The following is a 14,719-nucleotide window of genomic DNA, read 5'->3' as shown; positions in this document are numbered from 1 at the left end:
TCAGACCCACATTTGCGCAGCGTTGCGTTCACAATACATACATAAAAAAAAAAAATCCTCAAGCCAGCAGGCCACTTAGCAGGCCAGGCCATCGGGAAACCTCCCGGTCCTCCCGATGGCCAGTCCGGGCCTGGTGTAACGGTATCCGTATTCGTCCCATACCGTCGCGGTTCGGACGTCACGGTTCGGCACATGCAGTCACACGGCGAATGCGCCTTTTTTTACGAGTGGGAAAAAAGTCTGTCACTCAGGGCAGTATTACACTAGATATAATCCAGGGGGCGGTATTGCGCCTAAAAGCCAGCCGCCCGTAAATAACAAATGAAGAACAAGAACAAAACACAACAAAACGAACACAATACATGAAGAAGAAAAGTTAGTGGCTAATATGGCGAGTTCACACAACACACAGGAGCTAGAAGACCCACCTGCTTCTTTTAAATCAGGTGTGTGGGAACATTTCGGATTCCCTGTGGACTACATTGAAACTGGTTTGTGGCCCTTGTAGGATACGGGGTCATCAGGAAAGGCTGGCAGGCATAACCCCTGTCCCCGAGCAGCACTCCACTGAAGAGCCGTGAAGATAAAGGAACATTTCCATGAGTATACTGTTAGAGTTTATTGAAGGATAAAAATGTGTTTTCATAAACTGTGTTTTCATAATGTATTCTCATTTGCTGTGTTACAAAATGTGTTGATGGAGGAACAAAGCATAGTCTGTTTAAAATGACACACATACACACACACACAGATTCACATGACTGAGAGACACAAGATCCACACGAACAAATAAGGCGTTGGTCAAGACCACATGATTGTCTCATGTTACTGTATTGTTGAAATAAAAGGACTGCACTGAGAGGAGGCGAGTGGGAGTCGGTTAGAGAGTTGGTTCTCCTAGCTGAGAGTTGGTTCTCCTAGCTGAGGGCCGATTCTCCTAGCTGGGAGTTGGTTAAGGAGTGGACATGGCATATGTCACTCGCCGATTCTCCTAGCTGGGAGTTGGTTAAGGAGTTGACATGACATGTCCCTCGCTGATTCTCCTTGCAGCAAGTAAACTGGAAACATGAGTCCTGTTATCTTTGTTCACTGGGTTTTGGTATATTTGAACCGAGATGGGGTTTACTCTTACAAAGTAATATAGATACCCCACATTAATTGGTCCTTCGAGCCGGATTCCAATACATCGTGACGGGAAGGAGGAGGGAAAAGACACGCCGCAAGTCTGTCGACAGCCGGGATCATCAGCCGACCCCGAGAAAGACCCGGGACGCAGAATTCGTGGCCGGGCCGGTGCTTATATGTCCAACCTCCCTCATCCTCGGCACGATTGACGGAATCCAACCGGACCAGTGACCACAGATAACGGGTAAGATAAAAGTTGATATACATGGTTTCTCCACCATTTAAGGAGGTAGAGAAGGCTTCTCCGCCATTTAAGGAGGATTGACGTGTCTTTGGGTACACTTATGAGAAAGGTTTCTCCGCCGTTAAGGAGGTTGATAAAACGTTGATTGAGAAAGGTTTCTCCGCCGTTAACGAGGTTGATAAAACGTTGATTGAGAAAGGTTTCTCCGCCGTTAAGGAGGTTGATAAAACGTTGATTGAGAAAGGTTTCTCCGCCGTTAAGGAGGTTGATAAAACGTTGATAGAGAAAGGCTACTCCGCCGTTAAGGAGGTTGATAAAACGTTGATAGAGAAAGGCTACTCCGCCTAGGAGGAGGATCGACGTGCCTTTGGGTACACTTATGAATGATTGAGTGAAAGCAGTGTGTAAAAGTGTCACCAAGTGGAATCAGCGCACAGAGTGGAAACCTAACGGTGATAACAAAAACTCTGTGGTCTGTTGAAGTACACTAGTGGTGAATTAGGAATTAGGTTCTGACCGGCACGTTGTCCAGTAGGAACACCAAGCAGTAAGAGAATTAAGCGACAAATTGAGAGCGATAGTGGAAGAACACAAAGCGCAGGAACAAAGAATAAAAAGAAAGCCCTCCTTTTTTCTTCACAGCTTTCCTCTAATTGCTGAAGCAGCAGTATGACTGCTTGTGCTTCTTCTCAAAATGCCTCAAAAATGGCTGCTGAGCATTGAATTTAAAACAAGGAGTGAATAATCAACGACTGGTCTGAAGTTGGAGTGAATAACATTGAAAATTAATAGATCAATGTGTCGTAGATATTTAAATAAATAAGAAACTATAATTTGTCATTTTTAGCATAGTTTTTGTGGGATGCAGTTACGTCACATTGTGGTTTTCATGAGAAGTTTTGAGAACTGATTGTTACTATTGCATTGCATTGTGAATTTTGTGGTATTTGTCATTAGGTAGTTTTTGTAATATCATTAGTAGACATTAATTGTGTTTATGAAGAAAGTGTAAGTAAACAGGAGGGATCTGTTCATGTTTAAACATGACAGAGGTGCTGCACGAGGCTAAAAGCACACTGTTGGCTAAACACAGAGAGGTGATTGATGAGAGAAGCTTGTGCAGGAGCAGCTGCAGGGCACAGAGAGAGAGAGACAGGAGAAGTAGATGTTTTGAAGAGTTCAGAGAGAGTACAACTTATATAAAGTGAACTACTAGTCTGAAGAATGTTATATTGTTTTGTGAGTAAAACATGAAGTAAAAATATATCTACTAGATATAAGGACAACATGCAGCAACCCAGATCAAAGAAAAAAATACATAAGAAAGCGTCAGCATCAGCTTTCTTCATAGGAGAAGATGGGGAAGAAAATCAGATTTTCTTTGTGGGACCAGGACAGGGGAGAGGCGGGTTTAACAGAGGACGAGGGAATGGTAGAGGAACAGGCAGAGGCAGAGGAGGAGGCAGAAACGCAGAAGGAAAATTCCTCTGCTACAGGTGCGGAAAGGAGGGGCACATGGCGAGGGACTGTGAGGAACAGATACCACAGAACAAAGAAGGGGGACAAAAGGGACAGTACAAAGACGAAAGACATGGCCCCCCCCCCCTTCACATAACCTACATAGTTATGACAACTGACTAGACGTAGAAAAGGAAGAAGAGGACGTCCACACACATCACATTGACCTTTCTGAAGTATTACTGAATCTGTCAGACAACAGTATTAAACCTACCAGGACAATCGAAATAAATGGGGAAAAATTAGAATTCTTATGTGACAGCGGTGCAGACTCATCAGTAGTGAACAAAGAAGTCCAAAGAATGTGGCCACCAACTGGCACTATGTTTGTAAAATCAGCAAATGGACACATAAATCAGAGGTCGATTTCAAAGCCACTTTTTATGGAAGATAGAAGGTCAGGCCTCCAGGCATCCCTTAAATTTGTGTTCATCTCAAACTGCCCTGTCAATTTGCTAGGGAGAGACGGCATGGAAATGTTAAAAATCAGTGTAGTACCAGTCAAAGGGGGAATGCGAGCAGTAGGGCCCGGAGAAAAGGTGGAAGACCAGGTCTTCCTTCAAAAATCCATAAACACCCCCAACTACTACTGGTCACTAGACATGCCACAACCTGACGTGACAAACACAGGTGAACACCTGTTAACACTATTCACCCCACAACATGGCCAAGAAGTAATGAAACCTGACGCATTGCACGTTACACTAAAGTACAAGAACACCCCTGGTCCAGACAAAGACTATGATGTGCTCGTGCATCGACTGACACCACAGAGGGTAGTGTTCCACTCGATGTATGCAAACCAACACGGGGATGTTGTAATTGACGCTAGGGTCCCATCAACCACTGCCTTGATAATGGAACCAGGTTCCACGCCACACATATCAGTAGCTAGGGGCCCAGGGACTTCATGGAGAGACTTAGGTTTATTAGTGGCTAGAGGTAACAGGATAACAAAATGGACAGATGACAAAAACGGTTGGCAAACTGGAGGCGGGTTAAAGCGCAAACTCTAGGGTTTACCCTAGTGATGACACCACGCGCCCACCTAGACGACCCTGAACAACAATGATGTATGCTAAGTGAAGAGGCCTTAGAGGTCCTGAAAACGGTGCCGCCATGCGTATGGTCACAAGGAAAATGTGATGTAGGTCGCATGGTGAACGCAAAACCTGTACATGTTAGACCAAAAACTAACCACAGACCCTGAGGGAACATTCAGAATAAACAACAAGATAGTACTCCCTGTTAGTCTCTACAAAACAGCAGCTCATTTGAGTCATGGGCCGTGCCATGTGTCAACAGGAGGGGATGGTGACAATAATAAATTAACACTTTCATACATACAACTACATTACATTTTCTAAAAACTTTTGTAGAGCCTGTGTAGTATGTTGCAGACACAATGCTCAAGGCAATGAGCGACCACAGAGAGGAAAGTAGAAACATGCATGAGAATCACACCCACGGCAAAAGGGTTGTCTCCCTTTGAGATCATAACAGGAAGGCAATTCAGATTACCAATCACAGACGAGGTGAGGGAGGAGGATGATGCTGAGGCAGAGACTACATTAGCTGAATGGATGAGCAGACTCTTCAGAAGTAATGAGATAGCTCGAACAAATAACCTGCCAGACATTTCTACTCCCTTGCAGGACACTCGAGTGCAGACTGGTGACCAGGTCCTCGTGAAAGTGATTAAGAGGAAGCATTGGCACTGTCCACGGTGGGACGGTCCCTACACGGTACTGCTGACAACACCGACTGCACTAAAAATCGCCGAAAGAACTACGTGGATACATCAGAGCCACTGCAAAAAGATAATACCTCTCCAACTTAACGACGGATAAGTGGTGGAAGTCCGGCTACAAAGGGCGGTGTTTCATTAGGAAATACTGGTCTCAACCCCGGTGAAGAAAACAACAGAACCACTATCACAACTAGACTTTGTTGGGAAAGGTGTTGTGTGTAGTGACCCTGCTGGGTCTGACGCTAATGACTATAAAGACACTGTAACCAGCTAGTAATTATGAAAAACAGGAGGGAATGTTAGAGTTTATTGAAGGATAAAAATGTGTTTTCATAAACTGTGTTTTCATAATGTATTCTCATTTGCTGTGTTACAAAATGTGTTGATGGAGGAACAAAGCATAGTCTGTTTAAAATGACACACATACACACACACACAGATTCACATGACTGAGAGACACAAGATCCACACGAACAAATAAGGCGTTGGTCAAGACCACATGATTGTCTCATGTTACTGTATTGTTGAAATAAAAGGACTGCACTGAGAGGAGGCGAGTGGGAGTCGGTTAGAGAGTTGGTTCTCCTAGCTGAGAGTTGGTTCTCCTAGCTGAGGGCCGATTCTCCTAGCTGGCAGTTGGTTAAGGAGTTGACATGACATGTCACTCGCTGATTCTCCTTGCAGCAAGTAAACTGGAAACATGAGTCCTGTTATCTTTGTTCACTGGGTTTTGGTATATTTGAACCGAGATGGGGTTTACTCTTACAAAGTAATATAGATACCCCACAATACACAAAAGGCAGTTTAAGAAGCACAAAACAATAAGAATGTACAGTTGCCATACCCTGCTCGAGTTTGTGACACAGTGAAGACTCAGAGAAGATCCTCGAGTCATGGACTGACCCAGGCCACTTTGCCTCAAGGCTGGTGATGAGACACCCAGACTTCAATGTGTGTTCTAGTGAATGTGCAAGATTTACCTGAATGTTGAGGCTGTGGAATGATTTGCGATTCACATAGTCGCCTTCATTTTCTCCCAGGGACGCAGAGATCGGTATGTGTGTGCAGTCGATACAGCCAAGCACCCTGGGCAACCCTATGAAATAGTAGGCTGTATTTATTATACAACAGTGTACGTCATAGGAATAACTATGCCGTCATGTGGCACTGTAAGGACACAACTCCGATATGTGGCATTAGCAATATATGGCTCGAGGAGCTGACACAGATAAGTCAGTCCTTCTGAAGAGAACCTGTATATTTCATACAAATACTCTTCGGAGAAAGCCAAAGGGTTTAATCTTTCCCAAAAAATCCTCTCCCGCCTGAGAGCGCCTCTCACAATCTGAGCTCCGAGCTCCACAGTGTCATTCACAAATGGCAACGTCATTTTCACAGAGATTTCATTGGTCGATAGCCGGAGCTTTTATAGACTGATCTCTTAGCCTGCAACCGGGGGACCAGGTAACGTAAGCACATTACGTCCGGGGAGGGGGTCAGATGCCCACTGACCCACAGCCCCCCTCTCCCTCCTCACCAGTTCTGTGTTGCCCCAGCAAGCACAGATGATGAAAAGGAGCCAGACATAAAACGTAATGAAGGGGCCTGGCGTTGACCAAGATGCCGCCGTGCATATGTCCTCCACACTCACGCCGTTAATAAGGCTGTTAACACAGCCATGGCTCGTGTAGAGTATGCACGGAACCCCGTGGGGACGGCTCTCCCCGCCTGTCCGTAGGCATGTGCAATAAGAGATGGGGTCGTTACTAATTTTTTTTAATATATTACATATTACTTTAAAAAAAAAGTAATATTACACTACTTCGTTACTCTCTACATAAAGTAACTTGTTACTTTACTCGTTACTTTACTCATTACTTTACTCGTCGAGCACGTACGAACTGCGCATGCGTGAGTGGCAATAACTCCATTCAAAACAGGCAACAACCGGAAGACAGAGAAGAAGAACAGACTACGTGATATAAACAAACAACAAATAGCGTGTGCGTTAGCTTCACCTTAGCATGTGTTCTTTGCAGGTGTGTGTTGAGGTTTGACGTGGTGTTTCCAGCAGTGGATAACAGCTTCTGGCCTGGACACAGTTTGCACCTCACCGTCACATTCCTGTCTATTCTTCGGACGAACTCAAAGTAATGGGCATACGGTATACCTCCACCCCTCGAAAGTTATCGCTGACTCAGCCATGTGTATGCAGCACTGCACGTTTCTTGGACAGAGCTTTTCCAATTACCCCACCCCCGAAGCACACAAACAGCTGTTCAGTGCGTCTAAAGGCCGCTACACACCAGCCCGATTTTGGGAGTCAGAGGCTGTCAAAGGCAGTCGGGCATTCGCGGCACCCTACTCAGGTTGGTGTGTCCCGCACCGTCGTCTCTTTACGACACATTTTCACACCTCCCGCGGCCAATTCAACATGTTGAATCGGCCGCGGGAGGTCAGAGAAAGTCGGGACGAAGAAATCACTCTGATTGGCTGTTCAGCTTAGCGAGAAGCGAAGCGGAAGTGAGGGACCAAAACAAACGATTAAGAAGGCACACACAGACGGTTAATCTTTTTCATTTTCATCTCACCTGGACGCAAGAGTTTCTTTTTTATGTTTACATGTTTTCGATTGACGAGAGAGAGTGCAAATGGAACCCAGACGCTATTTGTTGTTTGTTTATATCACGCAGCCTGTTCTTCTTCTCTCGGTGTATAGTCTGTCTTCCGGTTGTTGCCTCTTTTGAATGACGAATACACACTACCGCTGCCTGCTGGTAAGGACAGTTATTGCCACTCGTCAACTGAAGTCTTTGCGGTGTGTTCGTAGGCGGGCGGCGTAGCCGATGCAGGCGACGTAGCGGACGTAAAAGTCGGGACGCTTTCGGTACGCGTTCTTGGTGTCAGGTTGGTGTGTAGCGGCCTTAAGGGCAGCCGTGTGCTCCGCATAACATGCCAGCGCACGCACCGGGCAGAGGAGGTGTAATTTAGCCTCCCTCACCCCACTATGGGGTGGAGTTTAAAACCCCCCAACTGAATAGCCCTCGACCTGAACGCACTCCTTAGGCTCTTGGGCACAAAGGAGGGGTTCGGTCTGAGTGTCGCCCCGCTCTGGTCACCCCGGATTATTAAACAACTCGGGTGCCACGATAAAGCGGTTAACTCAAACACTATTTTGGCTGACGTTAAGGCAAGTAGCAATGCTGTCTTCCACGAAAGTGCTTTCACAGAGGAGAGCTCCAGAGGCTCAAATGGTCCTGTGACCAGAGCCTCGAGCACCAGCGGCAGGTCCCACTGCGGGGCGGAGGCGCGCACTACTGGGCGCAGCCTCCTGACCCCCCGCAAAAACCGCGACATTAGCGGTTGAGCAAAAACTATAGGTTACTTACGTAACCCCAGTTCTCAGAGTAACATGAAGTGAGATGTCTCACTATGGGATGCGCCTCATCGCGGAGCAAACAGAAGCATCAATCTCATTACGCCAATCCTAATTTGCTGGAGATCTTGACGTCAGCGTCAGGGAAATCACCCCCTATAAGTAGCTTGCGCCACAACGCATGCACCATTCAAAATAAGCACCTCTTCTCGCTTCACCATAGCAAGGAGGGCCGTCTGGTGAGACATCTCACTTCATGTTACTCTGAGAACTGGGGTTACGTAAGTAACCTATAGTTCTCATTCATAACACTCCGTTCGATGTCTCACTATGGGAAATTGTAGCTCCCGTATTGCCAGACGAGCTTATCTCGAAAATCACCAAACCAACCAGAACTTAACAGGTAGAGCTCTGACTCAACCAGGTGCCCAGCACTGCTTGAGTCACACTGGGAGCAGAACGTCCAGCCTGTTAGGAGGCAGACAAAAGTGAGCGGCGAGGACCAGCTCGCCGCTGCACCAATGTCTTTGATGGGAGACATCCTGGACAGAGTCCAGAATGCAGCCAGACTCTGAGTCGAAAGAGCTCGCGGACCCGAGGGTGCCTGCGAACTCTGACTCGTATGAGCCCCAAAGCAATTGCTTCCACAGACCAGTGGGAGAGCCGTTGCTTAGTAACAGGCTTGCCCTTATAAGGGTTAGCCCAGGACACAAGGGGTTGGTCATTATGACAAAGCACCCTTGATTTGTCCCTGTACGTGCGTGAAGCACGGGCTGGACACGGCAAATCCGGCCGCTGTTCCCCGGAGGAATACAGTGGCGGGGAGGATGCCTTAATGTCAAATGTGGTACCCGAACCGACCGCCTTAAGATAAAGGTAGGGTCAGGCTTCAACCACACTCTGTTTGCCCTGGGGCAAACTGAGTGCATGAAAACTGTACAGATAGTGCATGAGTGCCACTGGCTCGCTTGGCAGCTGCCAGGGTCAGCGTCATGTCACACTGTATTTAGATTGTACCACTCACGGGCCAGGCCCATAGAGCCAAGCGCTCTGGGTGTGGGTGAAAGATCGCCCCCCCCCGCTTGGGATAGTATGTCCCTGCGTAGTGGGAGCTGCCATGGCTGACCGCACAGCAGCTGATATATCTCCGCTAGCCAGTACATAGCTGGCCAGTGCGGAGCTATCAGGATAAGTGTGTGGCGTTGCTCTCTCACTCTGGCCAGAGTTGGGGGTATCAGAGCCAGGGGTGGGAACGCGTACAGAAGCCCCGGGGGCCAATTGTGCGCGAGTGCATCCACGCCTAACGGTGCATTTAGATCGCGCATCGAAAAGAACAGCTGACACTGAGCATTGTCTTTCGATGCGAACAGATCCACCGCGGCTCTGCCGTAACGCACCCACAGCTGACTCACAATCCTTGGATGTAGAGTCCAGTCTGCATAAAGTGGTATACCTCTGGACAGTAGATCTGCCCCGAGGTTCCTCACTCCCGGTACGTGCGTCGCTCTCAGAGAGAGGAGACGCCTACCGCTCCATAGGATAAGTTTGCGCGCCAGTGTGTGTAACTGGAGAGAACGCAAACCCCCTTGGCGGTTAATATACGATATTGTGGTCGTATTGTCTGTCCTCACGAGGACGTGATGTCCCCTGAGGAAAGGCAGAAAGCGTTTTAGGGTGAGAAACACCGCTAAAAGCTCCAGGTAATTTATGTGCGCCCGCTGGAGGTCTCTGCTCCAGAGACCCCTCACCGGGCGACCATCATAAATACCTCCCCAACCTGTCAGACATGCGTCCGTGGTGACCACTTTCCGTGAAAGGACAGCACCCATAGGCACACCTCGTACTAGAAAAGTCGGGTGCAGCCAGTGGCGCAGTGCCATTACGCATTTCACAGTAACCATCACTTTAGTTTAGTTTTAGGGCGGCCACCCAGCGCTGAAACTCCCTCATGTGTAAGCGTCCCAGTCGTACGACCAGGATGGCTGATGCCATGAGCCCCAGCAATCGCAGGCATGATCTGAAGAGAACATGTTTGCGCAGCTGGAAAAGAGCGAGACAAGCTCTGAAAGCTTTCACTCTATCCGCTGACAAGCAAGCTGAAAAGGGCACCGAGTTCAGGTGTAAACCCAGGAAGAGTATAGTCTGCGCGGGGCACAACATGCTCTTCTCTGTGTTTATTATGAAACCCAGGTTGAGCAGGTGCTTTACGAGGACATTCGTCTGCGTAACAGCCTCCTGCTCCGACTGTGCGAGAAGCAGCCAGTTGTCCAGGTAGGTCGCCAGGCGAATACCCTGTTGTCTTAACGGGGCTATCGCGGCTTCCGTACATCGTACAAACACCCTTGGACTGAGAGACAGACTGAAGGGGAGTACTCTGTATTCATAACAGATCCCCTGAAATGCGAATCTCAGATATTTCCTGTGTGGGTAATATACTGGGATGTGAAATTACGCATCTTTCAGGTCGACTGATGTAAACCAGTCGTCTTGTCGCACGAGCCGCAGCAGAGATGTGTGAGTGAGCATTCTGAACTTATATCTTCTTAGATATTTGTTCAGAGCCCTCAAATCAAGTATTGGCCGAATTCCGTTCCCTCCCCGTTTGGGAACGAGGGAGTACTTGGAATAGAAGCCGCCCTGACTCTGCTCGGCGGGTACAATAGATATAGCCCTCTTTTCTAGGAGAGAGAGAATCTCTTTCTCCAGAATATGGGCTGACTCTCCTCGGGCCTGCGAATGCAGAATGCCCGAGAAGCGAGGGGGGGTGACAGCGAATTGGAGTCTGTAGCCCCGTGTTACTGTCTTGAAAACCCAAGCAGATGATGTGAGCATCTTCCACTGCATGCTCCTTAGAGCCAGTGGAGATCTCTTCCCCTCTGAGTCTATATTTGTTGTGTTATGGGGCCCTCTAGTGTCTGAACACAGTGGTGCCCCCTTTCGACAATCCCCACCGACACTGCGCATGCGCATGACGGTGGTGCCTTCACGACCCCAGCCGGCACTGCGCATGCACGTGGCGGTGGTGCTTTTAAAAACCGCAGCCGGCACTGCGCATGCGCGTGACGGTGGTGCCTTCACAGACCCACCTGTAATCCGCCTTTTGAGAGATGCCGTAGCTGCTCTCAGAAGGGGAACAGTTGACGGGCTGTTTATTGTTTTTCTTTTCATTTTTCCGAGCTGCGCCCTTGGCTCGAAGCCTAGATGCGTCAGCGGAAAATGATTTGTGACAGAAAAATCAATAAGTGTGTGACATGTGTTTATGCGGACTTGAGGATGGTGTTGAGGCATCTCTCGAGGCGGCGGGAACACATTTAGAGCTGGGGAACCGTAGACTTCCAGCTCTGTCACAGAGGGGAGAAGGAGGGGCTGTCGCGCCGCTCGCTTCTTCTTCCTCGACTGCTGGCCGAAATTCTGGGTTGGCTGCGCCTGGGCTGCAGCCGGAACCGGAGATTTTCTAGGCCAGCTCGCCCTCGTCCCCTGCCTGGGCTGGGGACTCGGGGCGGACTGCGACCTCTGCGCTTTCGGTATTTTTAACCGAGCAGGGTTCGCAGCTTGGACGAAGGGCTGCCGCTGCGAAGGCAGCGGCTGGGCCCTTCGAGGGAGGCAGAGGTGGAGGGCCTCGTCCTCCTTCTTTTTTGACTCGCATCTGCTTTGCATGGAGGCAAGAGCGGAGCCGAAAATCCCCTCGGGAACGATGGGCATGTCAAGCACATCCTCCTTTTCCCGGTCTGGGAGATTGGTGAGGTTGAGCCATCTAGCTCTTTCCTGCACCACCATGATCCCCATTGTTTTGCCCGTGGCCTGGACGGCGCAGCGTTGGACACGGAGACAAATGTCTGTGACCGCGGCCAACTCGTCCAGAATGGCCAGTCCAGGATTACTCGACATATCCTCACAGAGCTCCGCTTGGTATGCGATTAGCAGTGAGGAAACGTTCAGAGCCCTGGCGGACAACGCTGCGGCTCTGTAGGACCGTTCCGTCATGGTTGACTGGAAACGGTCCACCTTCGCTGGCAGCGTTGGGTTCCTGCTTGGTGACGGGCCCATCCTCGATAGGAGGTGGGTTGCCACCAGCAGTTCCATCGGCGGTATGCGGAGCAGGCCGAGCCTCTCCATACCGTCGCAGTCTAGGGAGGAGGCACCCTGGATTGGGGCCTTGTTGGTAAAGGGTCGGTCCCTCCACGAGACCGACACCTCATCCAACATCTCCGGGAAGACCGGGAGGAGTTGCCTCCTTGTCCTCGTTGCTTGGGGAGAATGTTTCCCCTCGTAACGGGACCTGGCGGTCTCCTTGGCCCTTTCGGGCCACGGGATGTCTAGCCTGGACGCAGCGCGCTGACACGCGGCCTGCAGGTCCCTGCTCAGACAGGGCGAAGCTGGTGTGCTATCGCCCGGGAGAGCAGCCATCGCTCCCGGCTTTGCCGTTTGAGCCGATGACATGAAGATATATTCTTCTTGCTCATCCGAATCAGACAGGAGGGACTCAGAGGCGTCCTCTTTGTCCCCCATGTAGTCTAATTCCAGGACATTCCCCGCGGGTGAGACCATGGTGAGGTCTCGCCGGGAGCTCCCGCCTGGTGAGGCGTGGGGCTCCGTTCCCGCGTCTCTTGCCGCCACCGGGTCCCGGCCTGACACGGCGTGGGATCCCGGTTCCGCAGCTGCCGCTGTTAGTGAGCCCCAGACCGACATAGTGAGGGGCTCAGTCTCTGCAGAAGACGCCCCCGTGTCTTGATTGCCAAACGGCGAATCAGTGGACATGAGGGAGTCCTGTTCCAACAAGCTAGCTTGGTGTGCTAGCCGTCGGTGGAGGCTCTTTCGGATGAAAAGGGCGCAATGCCCGCACGAGCCGGGGTTGTCGATAGCCTCCTAAGCGTGTTTCAGCCCGAGGCAGGACGGGCAGACCTGGTGTGAGTCTGTGCCTGCTATCTTTAACCCGCAGCCGCAAGACCGAGCCTTCGAGTCCCTGACTCCTCTGGTGTGAGGGGGAGAGGCGTCCATCTTGTTCGCCTCGTGGCGTGGAGAGGACCCGCTCGTAACAGGTACGTCGTTGAGAGAAAAAGTGTTACCAACCCGTCCTTAATCCGGAGAAAAAGGGGACGGTGTGGGTCCTTTGTTCTCAAAGAATATTGACTGGTGTGTCAATATACTTCTAATCCTTTTCTCCTCCGTGAGAGAGAAAAATAAAAGCGTCCTCGCTACCGTGGTGTCGGTAGTAAGGGGAAGCTAGCTAGCAACGGGTGCGTAGCTAGCTTGAGAAAAATCAAAACCTTACCTTACTTTCCGGGGAAAGAACGGCGAGGTCGATTTTAATACTAACTGGCGTTAGTATTACCGTCTTCTTGCGAAGCAGAAGGAGTAGCCGGCGAGCGCCCGTCGACCGAAATGGTTATATTTGGGTTCAGTCTGTGGACCGTTAAGCTTGTCCGGCTACTATAGAGATGTGCTCTGAAGCGAGAAGAGGTGTTTGAATGGAGCATGCGTCGTGGCGCAAGCTACTTATAGGGGGTGATTTCCCTGACGCTGACGTCAAGATCTCCAGCCAATCAGGATTGGCGTAATGAGATTGATGCTTCTGTTTGCTCCGCGATGAGGCGCATCCCATAGTGAGACATCGAACGGAGTGTTATGAATGAGAACTGACCTGCAGCCAAATACCTTACCAAATACCAGTTTCCCCCACAGAAACATTTCAAGGATGATCAGTGGAAACGGGATGCACTTGAGCTCAATTTTCAGTGTCAAAGCAAAGGGTTTGAATACTTATGTACTTGTGATATTTCATTTAATTATTTTTAACACGTTTGCAAAAAACTATTTAAAAAAGTTTTCACTTTGTCATTATGGGGTATTGTGTATGGGATATTGAGAACAAAAATGAATTTAATCCATTTAGAAATATGGCTGGGACATAACAACATGTGAACAAAGTTAAGGGGTATGAATACTTTTACATCTGCATACATACATATATACAATAAGTATGTATGCAGATGTAAAAAAATCGATGTAGAAAAAGTGTATACATAAGAAGAAGACATAAAATATATAGACATAGAAATATGAACTGGAATAATTAATGTGTAAACATAATGAGAAGTTATAAAGATATAAACTTATATTTATAGAAATATGGTTTCTGTAGCTGAAAGTAGGCTGAATTATACATATTTACGAATTGACAAAAACATGAATAGAAAGACATTTATTTTTTTAAATCTAATATCATGTTTTTTTAAATAGCCTATTGCAGTATAACAAATTTGGCGGGTAGCGTCTCAAGTCATGAAAAGTTATCAAAATTGTAATTGTTCACCGCACGGCGTAGTCGTTAAGCGGCGCCCATTTTCACGTTAGCTCGATGCTAGGAGATCCCTCGCCATGGAACACAATGATGTCATAACTCCAACTGACATACTCTGAATGCCGCCAAACATCACATGATGGTTAACACTGCGGCCCTGAACAGCTCTACATCAAATCTGAGGTTTCATCATGTGGCGTTACCATGCAAACGCATCCCTCGTCATAAAACACGATGTCGCTGTAACTCCAATGGACACGGTCAGATCGTCCACCAAACTTCAGTTGTATATCACCGGTCCATGCCTCAACAGCTCTATGCCAAATCTGAGGTCTCATCATATGCCGTTTCCACGGAAACTCATCACTCGCCATAAAACACGATATTGTCGCAACTCAAAGGAAA

General features: G+C 48.7%; 2 long non-coding RNA genes across 2 annotated transcripts; both read left to right on the top strand.

Annotated features, from left to right (window-relative positions):
- Positions 1-1,095: 1,095 nt before the first annotated feature.
- LOC117560055 lies at positions 1,096-5,186 on the top strand. Its single transcript, XR_004571109.1, has 2 exons — positions 1,096-1,369; positions 4,543-5,186. It is a non-coding gene; the product is annotated as an uncharacterized LOC117560055 (long non-coding RNA).
- LOC117560054 lies at positions 1,423-1,909 on the top strand. Its single transcript, XR_004571108.1, has 2 exons — positions 1,423-1,478; positions 1,569-1,909. It is a non-coding gene; the product is annotated as an uncharacterized LOC117560054 (long non-coding RNA).
- Positions 5,187-14,719: the final 9,533 nt, after the last annotated feature.

Source organism: Gymnodraco acuticeps, unplaced genomic scaffold (assembly GCF_902827175.1).
Source record: "Gymnodraco acuticeps unplaced genomic scaffold, fGymAcu1.1, whole genome shotgun sequence".
Taxonomy (NCBI): domain Eukaryota; kingdom Metazoa; phylum Chordata; class Actinopteri; order Perciformes; family Bathydraconidae; genus Gymnodraco; species Gymnodraco acuticeps.
Note: the sequence above shows the minus strand (reverse complement) of the source record. Positions and strands in the feature narration are given on the sequence as shown.